The sequence below is a fragment of the Hyperolius riggenbachi genome, chromosome 8, assembly GCF_040937935.1.
Source record: "Hyperolius riggenbachi isolate aHypRig1 chromosome 8, aHypRig1.pri, whole genome shotgun sequence".
Taxonomy (NCBI): Eukaryota; Metazoa; Chordata; class Amphibia; order Anura; family Hyperoliidae; genus Hyperolius; species Hyperolius riggenbachi.
The window spans coordinates 121685572-121709037 of NC_090653.1; the positions used below are offsets into that span (position 1 = coordinate 121685572).

At 40.2% G+C, this 23466-nt stretch overlaps 1 protein-coding gene across 4 annotated transcripts in view; it reads left to right on the forward strand.

Annotated features, from left to right (window-relative positions):
• Positions 1–23466, forward strand: part of AFF2 (ALF transcription elongation factor 2) — a 724912-nt gene that overhangs the window by 514938 nt on the left and 186508 nt on the right. The gene's annotated exons all lie outside the window — the stretch shown is intronic.

Consider the following 23466-nt stretch of genomic DNA (forward strand, 5'->3'; position numbering starts at 1 on the left):
CTCAACTCTCTTTCATCAGGCATCAGGTGATACCGTTGTAGCAGCATTTGCAGTCATTCTTGCTCAGTATTGGATATTTATTCATTCATGTGAGCTAGGGCATGCCTTGCTGGGAAGGGATATTCCACGTCTTTCTTGTGACATCAATAAAGAATCTCCATCTTGGGAAACTAGCCAGCAGAGGTAATGAGAAGTTCAATCATTAAACTAAAAAGTGATCTAGAAAAGATGATACTGTGGCTGTCACAAATCCATGGATATAACTCAAAATAATAAAAACACCTTTCACATTTTTTGAAATTATTTTGCTATGGTTTATTTTGGAAAGCCTTCCATCACATATAAACAGTAACATAAATTAGCCGCATAGACTAGTGCCAGCACACAGTAGATGTACACTCTAAATGTGTGCCAGTTATTACTGTGAACACTTTCTCAGTTGCCATTGACAGTTAAACAACGAAGATCGGATTAAAATGACCTGTAGTTTGTACCTTCAAAAGGAAGTCAGTAATACCTGTACGCCTTATTTATCAGCAGGTAAATCAATCAACCGTTCTTCCATATTCCTACCTTTCACTCTTTCTCTTGGGTCAACCCTACATGTGGGACTAGTGAGATAAAGAGTAACCGTGACCACGAATTGAACTTTAGCCCAATAAGCAGCTGATACCCCCTTTTACATGAGAAATCTATTCCTTTTTACAAACTGATCATCAGGGGACCTCTGTATGGCTGATATTGGGGTGAAACCCCTCCCACAAGAAACTCTTGAGGACCATGGTCCTGGTATTTTCCTGTCTGTGAACCTTGTTGCATTGTGGGAAATAGCTGTTTACAGCTGTTTCCAACTGCCAAAAAAGCAAGCAGCAGCTACATCACCTGCCAGCAGTAAAAATGTCACCATGTGATAAATGTCAGAATGTAAAAGATTTTACAATGGGCAAACACAGACAAAATCATTTATACATAATTATTGTAAAAACGAAGCACTTTTTATTACATTATTTTCACTGGAGTTCCTCTTTAACCACTTGCCGATCGCCTACTGCATATTGGCGGTGGCAAAGTGGCAGCCCCAGGACCACGTAACGCAGAATGGCGTCGGGTCCTGGGGCACTGTTTTGCCGGGGATCGCGCGCTGGGATGCGCGCGCATCCGCCGGCAATAGGCTCCGCCCACCCGCTGGCCAATCGGAAGCGCCGGCGGGTTGTTAACCTGATGATCGCCGCATAGGAAGCGTATAATACGCTTTGTAATGTTTACAAAGTGTATTATACAGGCTGCCTCCTGCCCTGGTGGTCCCAGTGCCCGAGGGACCACCAGGGCAGGCTGCATCCACCCTAGTCTGCACCCAAACACACTGATCTGCCCCCCCGCCCCCTGATCGCCCACAGCACCCCTCAGACCCCCCCGCTGCCCACCCCCCAGACCACTGTTTGCACCCAATCACCCCCCTAATCACCCATCAATCACTCCCTGTCACTATCTGTCAACGCTATTTTATTTTTAGTCCCTAAACTGCCCCCTCTCAATCACCCCCTGTCACTGTCACCCATCGATCAGCCCCTAACCTGCCCCTTGCGGTCCCCACCCACACTATTAGATCGCCTGCAGACCCGACGTCAGATCACCTCCCAAGTGCACTGTTTACATCTGTTCTCTCCTCTAAACACCCACTAATTACCCATCAATTACCCCCTGTCACCACCTGTCACTGTTACCCATCAGATTAGACCCTAATCTGCCCCTAGGGCACCCAATCACCCGCCCAGACCCCAGCCCTGATCACCTCACCAGTGCATTGCTTGCATCTATTCCCTCCACTAATCACACCTTGAGACACCCATCAATCACCTTCTGTCACCACCTGTCACCCCCTAACACACCTACCCATCAAATCAGGCCCTAAATTGCCCCGTGTGGGCTCCTGATCACTCGGCCAAACCCTCAGATCCCCCTCAGACCCCCTTCAGATCACCTCCCCAGTGCATTGTTTGCATCTATTTTCCCCTCTAACCACCCCCTAAAGACACCCATCAATCACTTCCTGTCACCCCCCTAGCACTCCTATCCATCAGATCAGGCCCAATACAACCTGTCATGTAAGAGGCCACCCGGCTTATGACTGGTTTCACAAAATTCGCCCCCTCATAGACCACCTGCCATCAAAATTTGCAGATGCTTATACCCCTGAACAGTCATTTTGATACATTTGGTTTCCAGAGTACTCACGGTTTTGGGCCTGTAAAATGCCAGGGCAGTATAGGAACTCCACAAGTGACCCCTTTTTAGAAAAAAAGACACCCCAAGGTATTCTGTTAGGTGTATGAAGCATTCATAGAAGATTTTATTTTTTGTCAAAAGTTAGCGGAAATTGATTTTTATTGTTTTTTCACAAAGTTTCATTTTTTACTAACTTGTGACAAAAAATAAGATCTTCTATGAACTCACCATACACCTAATGGAATACCTTGGGGTGTCTTCTTTCTAAAATGGGGTCACTTGTGGCGTTCCTATACTGCCCTGGCATTTTAGGGGCCCTAAACCGTGAGGAGTTGTCTAGAAAACGAATGCCTCAAAATGACCTGTGAATAGGACGCTGGGCCCCTTAGCGCACCTAGGCTGCAAACAAGTGTCACACATGTCATATTGCCGTACCCAGGAGAAGTAGTATAATGTGTTTTGGGATGTATTTTTACACATACCCATGCTGGGTGGGAGAAATCTCTCTGTAAATGGACAATTGTGCGTAAAAAAAATCTGTCATTTACAGAGATATTTCTCCCACCCAGCATGGGTATATGTAAAAGTACACCACAAAACACATTATACTACTTCTTCTGAGCACGGCAGTACCACATGTGTGGCACTTTTTTGCAGCCTAACTGCGCTAAAGGGGCCCAAAGTCCAATGAGTACCTCTAGGTTTTCACAGGTCATTTTGCGACATTTGGTTTCAAGACTACTCCTCACGGTTTAGGGCTCCTAAAATGCCAGGGCAGTATAGGAACCCCACAAATGACCCCATTTTAGAAAGAAGACACCCCAAGGTATTCTAAAAATGACACTTTGTGAAAAAAAACAATTAAAATCAATTTCCGCTTACTTGTGACAAAAAATAAAATCTTCTATGAACTCACCATACTCCTAACGGAATACCTTGGGGTGTCTTCTTTCTAAAATGGGGTCATTTGTGGGGTTCCTATACTGCCCTGGCATTTTAGGGGCCCTAAACCGAGAGGAGTACTCCTGAAACCAAATGTCGCAAAATGACCTGTGAAAACCTAAAGGTACTCATTGGACTTTGGGCCCCTTAGCGCAGTTAGGGTGCAAAAAAGTGTCACACATGTGGTATTGCCGTACTCAGGAGAAGTAGTATAATGTGTTTTGGGGTGTGTTTTTACACATACCCATGCTGAGTGGGAGAAATATCTCTGTAAATGGACAATTGTGTGTAAAAAAAATAAAACAATTGTCATTTACAGAGATATTTCTCCCACCCAGCATGGGTATGTGTAAAAATACACCCCAAAACACATTATACTACTTCTCCTGAGTATGGCAATACAACGTGTGGCACTTTTTTGCAGCCTAACTGCGCTAAGGGGCCCTAAGTCCAATGAGCACCTTTAGGCTTTACAGGGGTGCTTACAATTTAGCAACCCTAAAATGCCAGGACAGTAAACACACCCCACAAATGACCCCATTTTGGAAAGTAGACACTTCAAGGTATTCAGAGAGGAGCATAGTGAGTCCGTGGCAGATTTCATTTTTTTTGTCGCAAGTTAGAAGAAATGGAAACTTTTTTTTCCCTTTTTTTTTTTGTCAGTTAGTGTCATTTTACGCTAACTTGTGACAAAAAATAAAATCTTCTATGAACTCACCATGCCTCTTAGTGAATACTTTGGGATGTCTTCTTTCCAAAATGGGGTCATTTGGGGGGTATTTATACTATCCTGGAATTTTAGCACCTCATGAAACATGACAGGTGCTCAGAAAAGTCGGAGATGCTTCAAAATGGGAAAATTCACTTTTTGCACCATAGTTTTTAAACGCTATAACTTTTACCCAAACCAATAAATATACACTGAATGGTTTTTATTTATCAAAGACATGTAGCAGAATAACTTTTGCGCTCAAATGTATAGGAAATTTTACTTTATTTGAAAAATGTCAGCACAGAAAGTAAAAAAAGTAATTTTTTTGACAAAATTCATGTTTTTTTTAAAGAATATAATAAAAAGTAAAAATCGCAGCAGCAATCAAATAGCACCAAAAGAAATCTGTATTAGTGACAAGAAAAGGAGGTAAAATTAATTTAGATGGTAGGTTGTATGACCAAGCAATAAACCGTTAAAGCGGCAGTGGTCTGAATGGAAAAAAAAGGCTCTGGTCCTTAAGGGGTTTTATGACTGCAGTCCTTAAGTGGTTAAAGGGTAAACATTTCCAGCAAGTCACTTTTGAATTTCTCCACAGGAGCTCCCATGCCTTTTTTTTTTCCTCTCTCCAAAGGAATGAAGATCTAGGTCCATCTGCACCAAACTGTATGTCCCTGTGTTGACCTTTAATCACTCCAGGCAGATTGGGCTTTGAATGTCCAGGTGCAGTTGAATGTTGGTGCTAGCCTGCACCAGTCTTTAATAGCCGTTTATGTATTTTTATAAATAGATGTAACAGGAACTTTTATGTAAAATAAACGTGTCAAATATCCCTCAAGTCTCAAGCTATTCAACCTGATTTATCTCCCATAACTCCAGAGCACTCAGTACTAGGACTCCCTGATATGAACCACAAATGCATAAATGGCATGTAAATCAAATTTTAGATTTTGAAGACCATAAAAAGCCATCTACCTGATTGCATGACTGTGGTTCCTAAAGCATAATATCATACATTTCCTTGGTCAAATGTTCCTACCATTTAACAGGGCAGGAAAAAAACTTTGTGTATCAGCTCTGCTTTATGTGCCATTTATGCTAAAATGTCTCTTTAATGTAATATAAATTCAGTGTTTCCCTCGGGCATTTTGTTTACTATGAAAGAATGAATATATCTGGTAAATTTTTATATGGACAGTTGTAATGATCAGGGATGAAAAATTGTCAAATAACATGAATGGAAGTTGAAAGCCCAATACTGATTAAAAATGCAAATAAACATGAAATAAAATATCTCTGTATGGGGAGCTAGAAACTCATACAAAGAACCTTGATGTATGTATTCAATAAACCTTCCTTTTGCATGTTTGTTGAAACAAGGGGGTTTATTCTTTTCAAAAATGTTAGAGGAACTCCAGTGAATATAATGTAGTTAAAAAAGTGCTTAATTTTTACAATAATTATATATAAATGATTTAGTCAGTCTGCCCATTGTAAAAGCTTCCCTCTCCCTGATTTACATTCTGACATTTATCACGTGGTAACATTTTTACTGCTGGTAGATGTCAGTGGAAGTAGCTGCTACTTGCTTTTTTTGGTAGTTGGAAACAGCTGTAAACAGCTATTTATAAACAGCTATTTCCCTCAATGCAACGAGGTTCACCGACCGCAAACTGCCAGGACCATGGTCCTTACAGTTTCCTGTGGGAGGTGTTTCACCACAACATCAGCCATATAGAGCCCCCTGGTGATCGGTTTGTGAAAAGGAATAGATTTCTCACGTTAAAGAGGGTATCAGCTACTTATTGGGATAAAGTTCAATTCTTGGTCACGGTTTCTCTTTAACCAGCCTAGCGGTATGGACGAGCTCAGCTCGTCCATCACCGCCGGAGGCTGCCGCTCAGGCCCTGCTGGGCCGATTTTCATCAAATAAAGAGCAGCACACGCAGCCGGCATTTTGCCAGCCGCGCGTGCTGCCTGATCGCCGCCACTCTGCGGCGATCCGCCGCGAGCAGCGGCGAAAGAGGGTCCCCCCAGCCGCCTGAGCCCAGCGTAGCCGGAACAAAAAGTTCCGGCCAGCGCTAAGGGCTGGATCGGAGGCGGCTGACGTCAGGACGTCGGCTGACGTCCATGACGTCACTCCGCTAGTCGCTATGGCGACGATCTAAGCAAAACAAGGAAGGCCGCTCATTGCGGCCTTCCTTGTTAGGAAGGCCGCTCATTGCGGCCTTCCTTGTTTATTCTGGGCGCCGGAGGCGATCGGAAGAACGCCTCCAGAGCGCCCTCTAGTGGGCTTTCATGCAGCCAACTTTCAGTTGGCTGCATGAAATAGTTTTTTTTTTATTTAAAAAAAACCCTCCCGCAGCTGCCCTGGCGATCTTAATAGAACGCCAGGGTGGTTAAGGAAAGGAATGACCTTTGTTTTATTGGATCTGGATGCAATGTTGATGCATGTAAAAAAAATGGCTTAAGGGTTTTTTCTTTTTCTTTTTTCTTTTTCCAAGTTGAATGGAGGAAAATTGGCTAGGGAATGCCAATGAGATGACAAATGTTATAGATGCTAGTGGCCCAGACTAGATATGACAAAGACTTATCCACTTGCTGACCGCCCACTGCACAGAGGCGGCCGGCAAGTGGATCCCAGAAGGACAGCCGCATGTACAATTGGCAGCGCTCCTTGTACGGGCATGGGCGGAGCGATCGCCTCATTCGTGACGCGATCAGCCACCAGCGCCTGGCTCCGCCCCCCTCACGCTGTAACCCGCCGGCCGTTCGAAAGCGCCGGCGGGTTACTAGCACCCGGATCGCCGCATACAAAGTGTATAATACACTTTGTAATGTATACAAAGTGTATTAGACAGGCTGCCTCCTGCCCTGGTGGTCCCAGTGTCCGAGGGACCACCAGGGCAGGCTGCAGCCACCCTAGTCTGCACCCAAGCACACTGATTTCCCCCCCTCGTGCCCGCTGACCGCCCACAGCATCCCTCAGCCCCTCCCCCTGCCCACCCCCCAGACCACTATTTGCACCCAATCACCCCCCTAATCACCCATCAATCACTCCCTGTCCCTATCTGTAAACGCTATTTTTTTATTCCCTAAACTGCCCCCTGCTCCCTCCTGATCACCCCCCCCACCCCTCAGATTCTCCCCAGACCCCCCCCCCCCCCCGTGTACTGTATGCATCTATCCCCCTGATCACCTGTCAATCACCCATAAATCACCCCCTGTCACTGCCACCCATCAATCAGCCCCCTAACAATCTGATCACCCACCCACACCAATAGATCGCCCGCAGATCCAACGTCAGATCACCTCCCAAGTGCAGTGTTTACATCTGTTCTCTACCCTAAACACCCACTAATTACCCATCAATCACCCCCTATCACCACCTGTCACTGTTACCCATCAGATCAGACCCTAATCTGCCCCTTGCGGGCACCCAATCACCCGCCTACACGCTCAGATTGCCTTCAGACCCCCCCCCTTATCAATTCGCAAGTGCATGATTTACATCTGTTCTTCCCTGTAATAACCCACTAATCACCTGTCAAGCACCTATCAATCACCCCCCGTCACTGCCACCCATCAATCACCCCCTGTCACTGCCACTCATCAATCAGCCCCTAACCTGCCCCTTGCGGGCAATCTGATCACCCACCCACACCAATAGATCGCCCGCAGATCCGACGTCAGATCACCTCCCAAATGCATTGTTTACATCTGTTCTCTACCCTAAACACCCACTAATTACCCATCAATCACCCCCTGTCACTGCTACCTATCAGATTAGACCCCTATCTGCCCCTAGGGCACTCAATCACCCACCCACACCCTCAGAATGCCCTCAGGCCCCAGCCCTGATCACCTCGCCAGTGCATTGCTTGCATCTATTCCCCCCTCTAATCACACCTTGAGACACCCATCAATCACCTCCTGTCAAACCCTAGCACACCTACCCATCAGATCAGGCCCTAATTTGCCCCGTGTGGGCTCCTGATCACTCGGCCAAACCCTCAGATCCCCCTCAGACCCCCTTCCGATCACCTCCCTAGTGCATTGATTGCATCTATTTTCCCCTCTAACCACCCCCTGAGACACCCATCAATCACCTCCTGTCACCCCCCTAGCACTCCTATCCATCAGATCAGGCCCAATACAACCTGTCATCTAAAAGGCCACCCTGCATATGACCGGTTCCACAAAATTCGCCCCCTCATAGACCACCTGTCATCAAAATTTGCAGATGCTTATACCCCTGAACAGTCATTTTCAGACATGTGGTTTCCAGACTACTCACGGTTTTGGGCCCGTAAAATGCCAGGACGGTATAGGAACCCCACAAACTGACCCCAGTTTAGAAAAAAGACACCCCAATGTATTCTGTTAGGTGTATGACGAGTTCATAGAAGATTTTATTTTTTGTCAAAAGTTAGCGGAAATTGATTTTTTTTTTCACAAAGTGTCATTTTTCACTAACTTGTGACAAAAAATAAAATCTTCTATGAACTTGCCATACACCTAACGGAATACCTTGGGGTGTCTTCTTTTTAAAATCGGGTCACTTGTGGGGTTCCTATACTGCCCTGGCATTTTAGGGGCACTAAACCGTGAGGAGTAGTCTAGAAAACAAATGCCTCAAAATGACCTGTGAATAGGACGTTGGACCCCTTAGCTCACCTAGGCTGCAAAAAAGTGCCACACATGTGGTATTGTCGTACTCAGGAGAAGTAGTATAATGTGTTTTGGGGTGTATTTTTACACATACCCATGCTGGGTGGGAGAAATCTCTCTGTAAATGACAATTGTTTGATTTTTTTTTTACACACAATTGTCCATTTACAGAGATATTTCTCCCACTCAGCATGGGTATGTGTAAAAATACACCCCAAAGCACATTATACTACTTCTCCTGAGTACGACTTTTTTGCACCCTAACTGCGCTAAGGGGCCCAAAGTCCAATGAGTACCTTTAGGATTTCACAGGTCATTTTTGTTTCAAGACTACTCCTCACGGTTTAGGGCCCCTAAAATGCCAGGGCAGTATAGGAACCCCACAAATGACCACATTCTAGAAAGAATACACCCCAAGGTATTCCGTTAGGAGTATGGTGAGTTCATAGAAGATTTTTTTTGTCACAAATTAGCAGAAAATGACACTTTGTGAAAAAAAACAATTAAAATCAATTTCCGCTAACTTGCGACAAAAAATAAAATCTTCTATGAACTCGCCATACTCCTAACAGAATACCTTGGTGTGTCTTCTTTCTAAAATGGGGTCATTAGTGGGGTTCCTATACTGCCCTGGCATTTTAGGGGCCCTAAACCGTGAGGAGTAGTCTTGAAACAAAAATGACCTGTGAAATCCTAAAGGTACTCATTGGACTTTGGGCCCCTTAGCGCAGTTAGGGTGCAAAAAAGTGCCACACATGTGGTATCGCCGTACTCAGGAGAAGTAGTATAATCTGTTTTGGGGTATATTTTTACACATACTCATGCTGAGTGGGAGAAATATCTCTGTAAATGGACAAGTGTGTGTAAAAAAAAAAAATCGAACAATTGTCATTTACAGAGAGATTTCTCCCACCCAGCATGGGTATGTGTAAAAATACACCCCAAAACACATTATAATACTTCTCCTGAGTACGACAATACCACATGTGTGGCACTTTTTTGCAGCCTAGGTGCGCTAAGGGGCCCAAAGTCCAATGAGCACCTTTAGGCTTTACAGGGGTGCTTACAAATTAGCACCCCCAAAATGCCAGAACAGTAAATACATCCCACAAATGACCCCATTTTGGAAAGTAGACACTTCAAGGTATTCAGAGAGGGGCATGGTGAGTCCGTGGCAGATTTCATTTTTTTTTTGTCACAAGTTAGCAGAAATGGAAACTTTTTTTTTTCTTGTCACAAACTGTCATTTTCCGCTAACTTGTGACAAAAAATAATATCTTCTATGAACTCACTATGCCACTCAGTGAATACTTTGGGATGTCTTCTTTCCAAAATGGGGTCATTTGGGGGGTATTTATACTATCCTGGAATTTTAGCACCTCATGAAACATGACAGGTGGTCAGAAAAGTCTTAGATGCTACAAAATGGGAAAATTCACTTTTTGCACCATAGTTTGTAAACGCTATAACTTTTACCCAAAACAATAAATATAGGCTGAATGGGTTTTTTTTAAAATCAAAAACATGTTTGTCCACATTTCTCGTGCTGCATGTATACAGACATTTTACTTTATTTGAAAAATGTCAGCACAGAAAGTTAAAAAAAATTTTTTTGCCAAAATTCATGTCTTTTTTGATGAATATAATAAAAAGTAAAAATTGCAGCAGCAATCAAATAGCACCAAAAGAAAGCTTTATTAGTGACAAGAAAAGGAGCCAAAATTCATTTAGGTGGTAGGTTGTATGACCGAGCAATAAACCATGAATGCTGCAGTGGTCTGAATGGAAAAAAAGGGTCTGGTCCTTAAGGGGGGTAAAGCCTGCGGTCCTCAAGTGGTTAAAGGACAACTGTAACAAAATGCATATGGAGGCTGCCATATTTATTTTCTTTTAATCTGTACGAGTTGCCTAGCAGTCATGCTGGTCTATTTGGCAGCACTAATGTCTGAATCACACAGAAACACCAGGCAACTGGTATTGTTTAAAAGGAAATAAATATGGAAGCCTCCATATCTCTCTCATTACAGGTGTCTTTTGAGTGATCAGGATCATCTTCAACACTCCACTTGTTGTCACACCATGAATGTGTGCTCCTGGAGAGAATATTTTATGGACAGCAATGCTGGGAAATATATTTTCATTTTATACTAGGCGACCTAAGCCTGTTTATGGCCTCTAGGTCAGTCCTCGTCGCAGCATCGCGCACCGCATGCACGTGCCCTCCTGCGCACACATCCACCTGGCCGGCCCGCTCGCTCCCTGTCCCTGTGTCTTGTCCCAACAGCTGTCAGTGCTTGACATGCGCAGTAGCGCAAAGCACTGACACAGGGACAGATGCAGGGACACTTGTTCTTTATTAGGTAGGATTGTATTCTTACTATAGGAATTAAAGTACACCAAACTGAGAGTAATATGGAAGATTCCATATTTATTTCCCTATAAACCATACCGGTTGCCTGGCAGTCCTGATCTCTTTGGCTGCAGTAGTGTCTAGTATTAAAGCATACATCTGAAGCAAGCATGTGGCTAATCCAGGCAGACTTCAGTCATAAATACCTGATCTGCATGCTTGATTCCAGCATCCAGTTATATTTTATTTCCTCAATCTGCAAGCCACCGCAGCTTTCTTAGTTTATGTACCTAGTAAAAGTTAGGAATATTCAGGGTATATAATCAATATCTAATATTTTTCCACAAATAAACATGCAAAAAGCATCTTTAAATCTCCAGCTGGGGCTTTCCATTGGGCCAGTAAACATACCAGTGGTAGTTTTCCTCAGGGAGGTTTCTCATTGGTTCAGTACGGCAGTGCTTGGCAGAGCTGCATTCTGGAACAGTACTGGGAGGGTGGAGACTAATGGGGCTGTGGGTGCCCGGCTAAGGTGCTGAAGGGAGCTGGGAATCTGATTATGAATCAAAATGTTGTCTTGTTCCAAGTCACTGCTGCGCTTCCTCCTTCCGGGTTGAAGGAGGAAGCATGGGAGTGGCTGGAACGAGACTTGGAACGCAATGTGTGTCATGAATGGAGCACATCAGATCAGACAGCCGAACGGGTAAATTAAGCCCCCTCTCTTACAGTCACAGATGCTGTAATTAACATTTTGTATACGTACTCGTAACTACTCGGAAGAGCAAACCTATAGAGCAATGCATACTGTGGGTGAGGTGCAAACCTTAATTGCTCTTTAAAGCGGACCTGAGCTCAGAACTTCCTCTCTGCTCTAAAACATACGCAACAGCATAATAACCTAAAGGAAAACATTTCTTTGTTACAGCTGATACAAATCCTGCAATAAATCTGCAGCTAGTCCACTTCCTGCTTTCATGGCAGTAGACATATTGTTAAAATCCTGTGTTTACCAATTAGCTTTCTACTGTGGCAGAAGCTGACACCACAGAAGAGATCAAATTACAACTTGTGATTAGTCACAGATGAGGGGGGATTCGACAGGTTAAACTCTCTAAAAACATACAGGTGCATTTCTCTGTGTCCTTCTGTTCTGTGCAAGACTTCAGGTCCACTTTAAGAGGACATCTCACATTATTGGCAACACTCAATTTTTCTTGTGTACCTTAGACTAAATGATTTACTCGCCGCTTTTGGAAATAAGTATTTTCCCAAATGAATGCTTTGCTGATATTATGAGAGATAATTTAAAAAATCTTTCTTTGAAATCACAATTTGATTTCAGAGTAGAACGTGTTTCTCATTAATGGCCCTTTATCATAGAAGCAAAGCTATTTTCACAAATGTGTAATAATGATAATACATATTTCCTGTGCGTATGAAAAAGATAAAATATATACAGTCTACATATATTATTATAAAGACATTTACAGTATAAATATTTTAAAGCACAAAACCTACCAGTATATATTCTTATGCTTTATTATAATGCTTATTTAAATGCATTGTTTTTTATATACACTGAATCACCCAAACGATCTTCAGATTAATTTGTTGGAACTTTGAAGATCAAACTTAAAAAGGTTTTAAAGCAAATCTGAGTAATGAACCATCAAATGGCTATCAGCAATTAACGCATCACACTATAGTTACCATAGAAAAAAAACTGCTTCCTTGTTGTAGCAGCCAATATACACCACCTGGCCGTATACTACGACTAGAACTAGTCATGTAGTCTGGGCATTGTCATAATGGAAGCATTATGACAATGGGAGTGTGTGATTGAGTCTTGTAAATCGGGCCTTCAAAACTCTCTATTTTCATTCTTACGTTGGCAAGTTTCTAGGGTGCAGTGCAGAAACAGATAATTATTTTAAATTCTTTAAAACACCTTTTGGCAGTTACTGGAAGCTAGAGCTACGTTTTTATTTAGTTTTTTATATGAGCATTAGCTTTGGAAAGTAATATTGATTTTAATTATTACGGAATAATTTGCTATAAGATGGAAGAACTTCTTTTATCTTTAGCATCCTTCTTATGAAAGTAGGATTTTTGGAAAACGCACTGTTGATGGGGAACGTGGAACAGCTTTTTTTGTTTTTCACAATTCATGTTTCCTCAAATTCGCATATTAATATTCAGAAAATGCACGTCAACTTTGATTAAAAAAACAGCATTAGCTACCCCCCCCCCCCCCCCAAAAAAAAACAACAACAAAAAAACAAAGCCCAGTTTTAAAATATAGTAGATCAGACTACAATCAGTTACCATCCAGTCAGGAGCTTAGTTTGTGCTGGTATGCATACACATGTAATATAATTTGCATACAGTTTGCAATTGGTGGGCCAATTGGATGCACTTCCTGCTGATTTTGATAAAGCCACTTACAAGCTACATACATTTTCATTAAGTCTGCATGCAAGCTAGAGCTATTAGCATCTTCCATCAGGCCCAGACTCTGCTAGCTTGCCATGGGGTTCAGTTCCAGACACATATTATCTGACACTATCCATGAGATATTTTGCACAAACCAACTGTTTATTTTACTACATACCATGTGTAATTATTTTGAATCTATTTCTAGGGCCTCCTTCATCCACCTTACTTATTGGCCACATGGTGAGCTAAATGTTTACCTGCCGTAGGGATCCTACTTTGTGCTGTCTGCAAAACCGTATATAACAGCAGAAGATTAAGGCTATGGTGGATTTGGACCAATTACCATTATAGAACTGCGGGAGCAAGAACATTTTTTATATACCATTAATTGTTATTAAAATATTGTCATCAAAAACATCATGTCCAGAAAATGTAATACTGGACATGTTATACTGCAAATGAGCTTTAAAGTGGCTGATCCGAATTAGTACTTTCTAACCCCCTTTTTTGTCTCCTCCTTCTTTTCTCGGTTATAAATATTCACCCTTTCGTTTTTGGGGTTTTGAGGGCCTAGATTTAATGTCACTTTATTAGGCCCTCTGGCCAACAACCAGTTGGTTTTAAAGACACTGAAACAAAAAAAAAATATGATATGATTTGTATGTGTAGTACAGATAATTACTAGAATATTGGTAGCAAAGAAATATTCTCATATTTTTATTTTCAGTGTTCTTTATAACATTGCATCATTCTCGAACATTTGCAGCTTACACACTACTCCGCATTATACATTATTTTACAGAGCAGGGCAGTGAACTTTTGAACTGTCTGGAGAGAAAAAGAAAATACAGTGACTGACAGTTGAGATAACAAGCTTCAAAAGACAGAGCTGTCTGGGACTTTGAAAGCTGTGGAGCTCAATGGCTCTTTTGCATAGAAAACGATTGGAGTTTCTTAACTCTTTCTGTACTGGAAGCAATATTCGACTTCTGTCTCTGCTCCTAATCTTTTATTTCTTAGCTGTACTACACATACAAATCATTATATCATTATTATTTTTTTTTGCTTCAATGTCTTTAAGGATGAGGTTTGTGGTGGACAACTAGGCTAGTTAATGCTGCCAGTGCATATCTACCTCTTTTTGAAATCTGAGGATTGTGTTAAGCCACAAACTATTATATTATGGTTTTCTCTTTTTAATTGACGTTGTTACTTGTCAGAGCATAAAAAGAGTATAAGAAATTCACTAGACATAATCGCTAACACTTTAATCATCCAGTATTAATGGACTTCTTTTATTATTTGCTGTACAGTATGCAGTACATTAAATTGCATAAATAAGATAGAATTAAAGATAATACAGGTATAAGGAAATGCAGGTAATACACAAATGACTTACTGCGTGTTAAAAGTATGGCTACATAAAATGGACTGAGATAAAAATGAAAGTTCTTTTTGCATATACCGCATATGTTAGAAACCTCTTTGTGATGTGTATTGTAAAATGAAGTAGCTGATAAATAACAAATCTCTATAAGAACTGTTTCATGAAATCTATTTACCAGAAATCAAGGTTGATATAGGTTGCCTTGGTTTTTATTCTCCCTGAAGTCTGTATCTATCCTGAAGGTGTAATAGTTCTGTATTATACTTGAATATAAGGTCGGTTTAACACCTTGCCAGTGCATTTGTGGTGCGATGATCTGCCCCATCGCAATGCTTAAACATTCATATAACCCTGTGGCAGAGTGTGTTGACAGGATCATATTCATAGTGCCGCCTGCCTGTCACCGCCCCTCATCCAATGATGTATTCCCTGCAGGACAAGAAGTACAGCACTGGATTCCCAGGTTCTCAGGTCATAATTGCATCGTTCTGCTCATCCTGACCGCACCGCCACGCCAACAAATTGAAAATTTCCTGTGATACCCATTGACTTCCATGCATCGTGTCACCGTGCAAGTCCGACAATAACACACTGTAAAAAAAAAACCAAAAGATAGATGTGAGATGGTCTAATTCCTGTGGGCAGCACAGTGGGGTAGTGGATAGCACTGTTACCTTGAAGCGCTGGGTCCCCAATTCAAATACCATCCATTGGATGTTCTCCCCATGTCTGTGTTGGTTTCCTCTGGGGACTTTGGTTTCCTTCCACGACCCAAAAACCTACAGATAAATTGAATGTCTTTCCCCTAAATGTGCCCTAGACTGCTATGGACATAAGAGTATGGTAGTGATTAGATAGTGAGCTCCTCTGACGGAGACTTGGGCACAAACTTTATATACTCTGTAAAGCACTGAGGAAGATGTCAGCACTATATAAATGCAAACTAGTAATCATTTCTATTTGCCAAAAAATATTCTAGCCAAAAAACATTCTTTTTTTTACAAAAAAAACAAAACAAAAAACATTTCCCATACTTAAAGTCTAAATGATTCTCATAGATATGTGGGAGGATAGAAAACATTAATTCCAAATGCTCTTGGCTTCAGGGCCATGTCATGTGTGCATAAGGAACCCCTTTGAGATACAGATTGAGAAACATTGATCTGATACTAATGTGTAAATATGTAATTTATACAGAGTATAATGTGTTCTGTGTGTGGTTTCTTTAATGTTAAAGGAATTATTCTGTGTCCTTTCTCCTATTTTTTTTTAATCTCCAGGTATCTAGTTTGTTAGATAATTCCATATGTATGTCAAGGAGGGTTGTAAAAATAATATAGTTAATATTAATAAAATATTTCTGAGGGAGGAATATGGCAATTATCTTGCAGAACAATTTAACCTTATTCCAGAGTTCCCAGCTTGACCTGGCTATTTTTATTTCTCCAACAAATGATTGGGGTGAGGGTTGTTTAAATGCATTCACATGTATGGCTTGATTTACCAAACTATTAAGTGAGATGAAGTGAAATGGATTCATGATGACCGTAGACACCTACTCATCTAATTGCCCTATTTGTTTTGATTGTAATTTTCCTGAATATTACTAGCTAGTTCTTCATGCATAAGTTCGAGGTCATTGTCACACTCCAGAACAAAGCTGAGATCGATCAGATACCTAACTTACAGCTGGATAGCGTACTGGTTAAGGGCGTTGCATTTTATGTAGGGTTTGAGTCTTTGACCAGGATTCAAATTCAGGCTCAAGCCAGCACGTAAAACAGTGAGAAGTCTTTGGGCAAGGCCCCTTAAAGCGGTTTTAAACCCTGACATACTATTCAATAAAAACATGTTTTCCTATTTTTTATATGCCATATGGTTATTATATTTGCATTTGTGCATAAGTATTATTATTCATTTAGAAATTATAGGTTTCCAAAAGTACAGTTTTTTCTTTGTGAGCTTACTTTGCATTTTTATAATAACTGGTTTTACTCACTATGTATTGAAGGCAGGCATGCTTTCAGTGTCTCTCTGTCTCCAGCTGCCTCTGCACAGTCAGAGAATGTGTCACATTTCTCACTTGATACATTTAAGTAAACACAAGATAACATTATCTACAACTTCGGATGCGCCCAGATTTCAATGCACTGAACTTTCAAGCTCTGTGTGTAATCCTTCCAATGCTGGCCTAGTAAAAAAAAAAAAGCTGGTTGCATATAATATGCTGTAAATAATTTTTTAGAGCAAAGAAGAAATGCTGGGTTATATTCCGCTTTAATGCTCCTGATCGCCCGTGGAGTGCGCCCTGAGTCCCCCTAGTAGAAAAGTGCAATATAAATCTTATGTGTCTTAGCAAAATATATATAGCATTATATAGCAAAATATTTAGCAAAATGTTTAAAATGTAGAGTCTTCAGTTCAGAATTCAGAGTGTATGAGAAATCCTTATACAATACAATAACATTTGTAAAGAGCTTCTCTCCCATAGGACTCAACCCTTTTTCCTTCTGAGTCATACAATATCCAGCAACACTTTCACCTCACAACTAAAAAAACCCACACCTATCCAAAGTCTAAAGAGGTGCTATCCAGAAGCAGTGTTCCTGCAAGAAATGTAGTTCAATGTAAAACTAAATATGTTGGGGGAAAAAATGAGTGGCAGCGCTGCACAAACTATCCTGTAACTAGTGGTTAAAAAAACGGGTAAAAAAATTACCATAATTTTTCAATCTGAAACTAGTCATGCTTTTTCAGGCATATCAGGAGATTCAGAACATACTTACTTGCAGACATGACCTCTTAGGCCAAGTTTTTCCCAAGAACATAGTTGATTTAATGTATGTGCTTCTAGGCTTGAGCTTTTAACATACGCACTAGGGAGGGTTGGAAATGCCTGCATGAATGTCTGCAGGCATTAGTGAATTCGTTGAGGAAGTTCCCCGCCCATTTGGGGCTGCAAACTGTAAATGGAGTTAGCAAATCCGTCAATAAGAGTGTAATTTTCACTATTGAGAAGTACAAGCCATTCCTTATTGACAATGAGCCCATTCAAGCAGCCAAAATCATAAAATACTATGGGCAGGATCCAACTATTTTTTTTCTCCTAAGTTGTCTCCTAGAGTATATATTTACATCTTCAATTAAATTCTCTTTAAGCCACCAACAAACAAGAAAATACTCCGAATAATTTTGACAGCAATTTTCACCTACTTTTTGGTACTTTTTCCCATGCCAATACGTTATTTTAAACAGAAAATGAAAAATGCTTTCCTAGGAGAACATTAAAGAGAAAAGGTACATTGGATCAGGCCCTATCTGTAGTGAAAAGAATAAAGAATCCTTCTTAGGGTGGTATTGTCCACAGTAGGGATCAGTGTGGAAGAATAGTAAGTTTATAGAATGAATCACTAAAGAGAAATTATACATTAGTTATTTTCACTTCATATGCAATTGGTCGAGAGAATTTAAAGAAAGCTGTGCAATCATTTATGAAATCTGATTGGCCATTTCAAGTAAAACCGATAAAGTGAAAGATTTTCTCTTTATAGCATCAGGCTTCAGCGACATTGAACTAGTCAGGGATTACATGCAGGGACTGGGGTAAGACCGCAAAGGTCTGCAGTAGAACGCTGGCAAGTTCTCAGGGGGTTCATGGATCAACCTATGAAATGGATATCTTCAGAAACTGCATTCAGATGCACCCAACTGGCTCCATTAAAGACAGAGAATGGTCATTCTAAACACTGATGTTATGTATGCCTTTTCTGTTTACTGAAAGATTGAGTTATAAAAACTATTAATAGCAATATAATTGAAAGCATTCCCCAGTATGTTATTTTAAATAAGTGCATAAACCTTAGCACAGTACTGTATTCTCTGTCCCAATTATTGTAATCCAATTTTGACTGAGCATTAGATTTCAGATTTTACTATTCTTTCTTTTTAGGTTATCTTTTAAACAATTTTGTATTTGTGGTTGCCACAGTCAGGTTGAGTAATCACTGAGGCCAAATAATTAAGTCATTCATCACTTTTAACAACCACGTAGGGCCCCAAATATCCCTTCAAACTTTGGAACTTCTCATGAGCAAAATCTCTACCAAATTTGCAACTCTTCTACTGGACTGCATCGTTGTGTGTCTGTTGGTGGGGTTGTCAAAATAAAGATCATTTGGAAAACACTTGTGTAAAGAAGATCTGAATCCAAGTTTGCACCTATTATGATGACTAACCTTAGAAAATTGGATCATATTTGTGTTTATGAAGGTGATTCTAGTTCCCGTCTTTCTCCTTGCTTTCATCTCCCTTCATCCCCCTTGCATATGACATTTTTGAGTTGGTGGGAAGGGGAGTTGTAAATTAAGAGTTGTTATAATCTAGCCATCTGTAATCTTAATCTCTTTGTATAATTATAAGGCTCCCTGCACATTGCATACAATTCTGATTCCGATTTTATTCGGTGTTTACATCCGATTCCGATTTCTAATCGTTACTGCTTGCTGTGTTTTTTCCTCTGTTTTTCTGTTGATTGCACTGAGGGAAAATCAGAATTGCAAATCGGAAACGGAATCGCAAAAATGGATTTGCAGTGTGCACGGAGCCTGAGTACATTGCTAATAAAGTAGCTGACATTGTATAAGGAATTTGGCTTTGAGTGGCATAGTGGAAATCCTCAAACACTCCATGGTTGTACTGACTGCATATGTGAAATAAAGGCGCCTGGAAAAAAGGGTGCAGGGGATTGCCGCTCGTAGAATATTGCTACGATTAGCGATATTCTACTGCTGGATTCCATAGTAAAATGTTAGTAATGTTTACAGATATTTTACTATAGCTAAACCTAACCCTACTCGCACACAGAACCCTCCCCTGGTGGAGCCTAACCCTAAGAACCCCCCGTGGTCCCTAACGCTAAGACCCCCCCTGGTGGTGCCTAACCCTAGCACCCCCATGGTGGTGCCCAAAACCTAAGCACTCCCCCTTGGTGCCTAATCCTCATACACCCCTCTGGTGGTACCTAACTCTAACCCCCCACCTAAACCTTTACTCGGCCTCTAAAGCAAAACCGCATATGCGGCTAAGATGTGAAATTAGAGGGTGCCCAATTAGCGGCAAATATCTGCACCCAGAGGCACCAGATAAAATCGCAGGCACAGGAGGGTTGCAGAAATGCAAACTGCGGCATTGCCTAGCGGGCGCATCTCCAAAAAAACCCCACACCCGAGGCACATATATTTGCAATGTTTGCTGCTAATTGGGCGCCTCTCGGTGTCCAAATTTCACATCTTAGCCACATTGTAAAAGCTGCTGTTTGCAGAAAAAACTGTACATTTTGGCCCCTGCAGGCGCCTGATAGTGGGAAGCTGACATGCACCCAAACTTCCCTTTCCTGCCACTAATTATGGCTTTTATCATAGGGCCTATGGCGGCACCTTTTTTTCCATAAGCGGTCCTGTGCCCTTTTTACCTGATTCGGTACTGACTATCTTGTTACGGTTAGATTTGTATGTTTTTACTTGGTTAGCAAATTTAGAAAAAAACAAAAAACTGCTAAATGAAGAAAACTAGTAATCATTTTATTGTACTAATTGCCTTGCATTGTTAAACGGTAAGTATAAAAGGATTTTTTTTCATCACTTAGGCAATATTGTAGTGCAAAATAATTAAAGAACTCCCAACTCAAAGGGCCTATTTTCCAGATTAATAGAAGTCAAAAAGGCTAATTGTTCTCTGTAGCGTAATGAAGCACTCTAGAAATCTGGCTCGCTGTTGTTCCCTGTCTTCCTGTTAACATTTGTTTATGGTTGACACACAGATGTATCTGTAAAGCTGTATTGTGAAGGTAATAACTTTATTGTGTGACTGAAATAAAAGAAGATTTAACGTGCTGCCAGGGATCCCATCAAACAAGAGGAACTGGAGTTAACTCACTCAGTTTTTAAAGCTTTCACATTTAAAAGGGTGATACATCTGTACACTGCAAATACATTGACATACAGCACACATCCAGTTTGTTGTCAGCTCAGATCAAGCCAGCTTTAGCTTGTGATAGATCTTAGAGTGCCAGTGCAGAACATTTTTATAAAGGAGAGATTGAAGATTTCAAAACATCATCAGTTTTCTCAGTAGGAATTTATTATAGAAATTCATTATAATGAGGTTTGAATCAGCAGTGTTCTTTATAAAATGGATGGTACTGGTACTTCATTATATAAAATATTAAAGAATGCTGGGAACCAATATGGCTTCTTTTAAAGGGAACCTACAACTTTCTCATAAATCGTAAAAATAAAATAGTCAGATTTGTAAAACAAGAATTTTATTTTCTTGCATTTTATATTCCAGTATTCAGGTCTTATTATAGAATTTATTATAGAAATTCATTATAATGAGGTTTGAATCAGCAGTGTTCTTTATAAAATGGATGGTACTGGTACTTCATTATATAAAATATTAAAGAATGCTGGGAACCAATATGGCTTCTTTTAAAGGGAACCTACAACTTTCTCATAAATCGTAAAAATAAAATAGTCAGATTTGTAAAACAAGAATTTTATTTTCTTGCATTTTATATTCCAGTATTCAGGTCTTGCCTACGTGCATTAATTAGTAAATAAACTGGAAAGGAACTGAATATAACTCTTTACTGTCCTATTTAAAATCTTAGTGGGCCCTATTTAAACTATAATAAATATGTTGCTGTGTGTAAAATATCATTTACTATACCTTTAGCCTCATTAGGCCTTCTGAGTGCAACAAAGTCACAAGGAAGGCTTGAACTGTAAAAAACATACAGAACACGGTACAATGATCAATATGCCCAGGTGATAAAACAACACTAGTCTTGGCATCATTCAAATATTTCATAATTTCTTCATACACAGAATGAAACAGAATGAACACATTTGCCATTGCATAAAAGTTTGACTGATGATGATACTTTGAGCCCAATCCAATTCACCTTTTCTCCTATGTTTTCTCTTAGGAGAAATCATTTTTCATCTTCTGTTTAAAATAACTTTTCAGTATTTTATAAGTAAAAAAGTACAAAAAAAGTAATTGAAAAAAGTACTGTCAAAATAATTCAGATAATTTTTTTTGTTTGCTGGTGGCTTAAAAGGCATTTTATGGATAACATGTGAAAGCATCACTGTAGGAGAAAAGGTGAATTGGATTGGGCCCTTTGTGTCTTGTTTATCCTGTGTTTGATGTCATGATTACTGTAGTTTGATTGATGGTGGTGATACACAGTTCCCTATGGAACATACAATCTTTGAACCTTTGGATGGTTTTATTGTCTCCTTAACATGTTTTTACTATTTCCCTGTAAGTCATACTAAAGGGAATAAGTATGATCTAAACGTTCATGTGGTTAACTAATCTGACGTATTTGTTTGATCTTTACTGTGAAAGCACCAAGCCTATTATAACAAAGAGTGTGTAATCCAAAGGCTAGGTTCATAGTGGTCAGTTGTATAACGCACGCTTTCCAATGAGTGTTAACTGCAATGGAGGCTGGACATAGACTTTAAACTGAAGGGAGAGGTATATGGTGGCTGCCATATTTATTTATTTTTAAACAATACCAGTTGCCTGGCAGCCCTACTGATCTATTTGGCTGCAAAAGTGTCGGAATCACATTAGAAACAAGCATGCAGCTAATTTTGTCAGATCTGACAATGTTGGACACAACTGATATGCATATGTTTGTTCAGCGTCTATAGCTAAAACTATTAGAGGCAGAGAGGATCAGCAGGACTGCCAGGCAACTGGTATTGCTTCAAAGGAAATAAATGTGGCAGCCTCCATATACCTCTTGCTTTAGTTATCCTTTATACAAAGCCTGCATATAGCAAGTTAAAATAATGTGATCGATTACAACGCAGTCCTGTGAATATGCCTATAGAATTGTATGGGCAGTGAGTTGACATACAAAACTGTTCTGCTAAGTAACTGGACACTGTGAACTAGCCCCAAGTCATGTGTGCTGACCAGGTGTTTTGGCCATGTACGTATTTTTTTAACAAATAATTTGTATTGAATTTTTCTAGTGAACAATACAATACATATAGTGAGCAATACAATACATATAGTGAACAATACGATACATATAGTGAGCAATACAATACATATAGTGAACAATACAATACATATAGTGAGCAATACAATACATATAGTGAACAATACAATACATATAGTGAGCAATACAATACATATAGTGAACAATACAATACATATAGTGAGCAATACAATACATATAGTGAGCAATACAATACATATAGTGAGCAATACAATACATATAGTGAGCAATACAATACATATAGTGAACAATACAATACATATAGTGAACAATACAATACATATAGTGAGCAATACAATACATATAGTGAACAATACAATACATATAGTGAACAATACAATACATATAGTGAGCAATACAATACATATAGTGAGCAATACAATACATATAGTGAGCAATACAATACATATAGTGAGCAATACAATACATATAGTGAACAATACAATACATGTATATAAACATTCAATATCCCACCCTCTTCTACCAAGGTGTTGTTCCCCGGTCAACCATGTACGTATTAGTACGCTGAGCGTAGGGTGAGCCAAATTACACCTCACCCTGCTGCCTCTAAAATTCCTGGTGGCATAAAATACTACTCCCCCCTCTGAATTATTGCAACTTGAGTGGGACTTCTAATTTGGCGTCCTTCTATTGCCGGC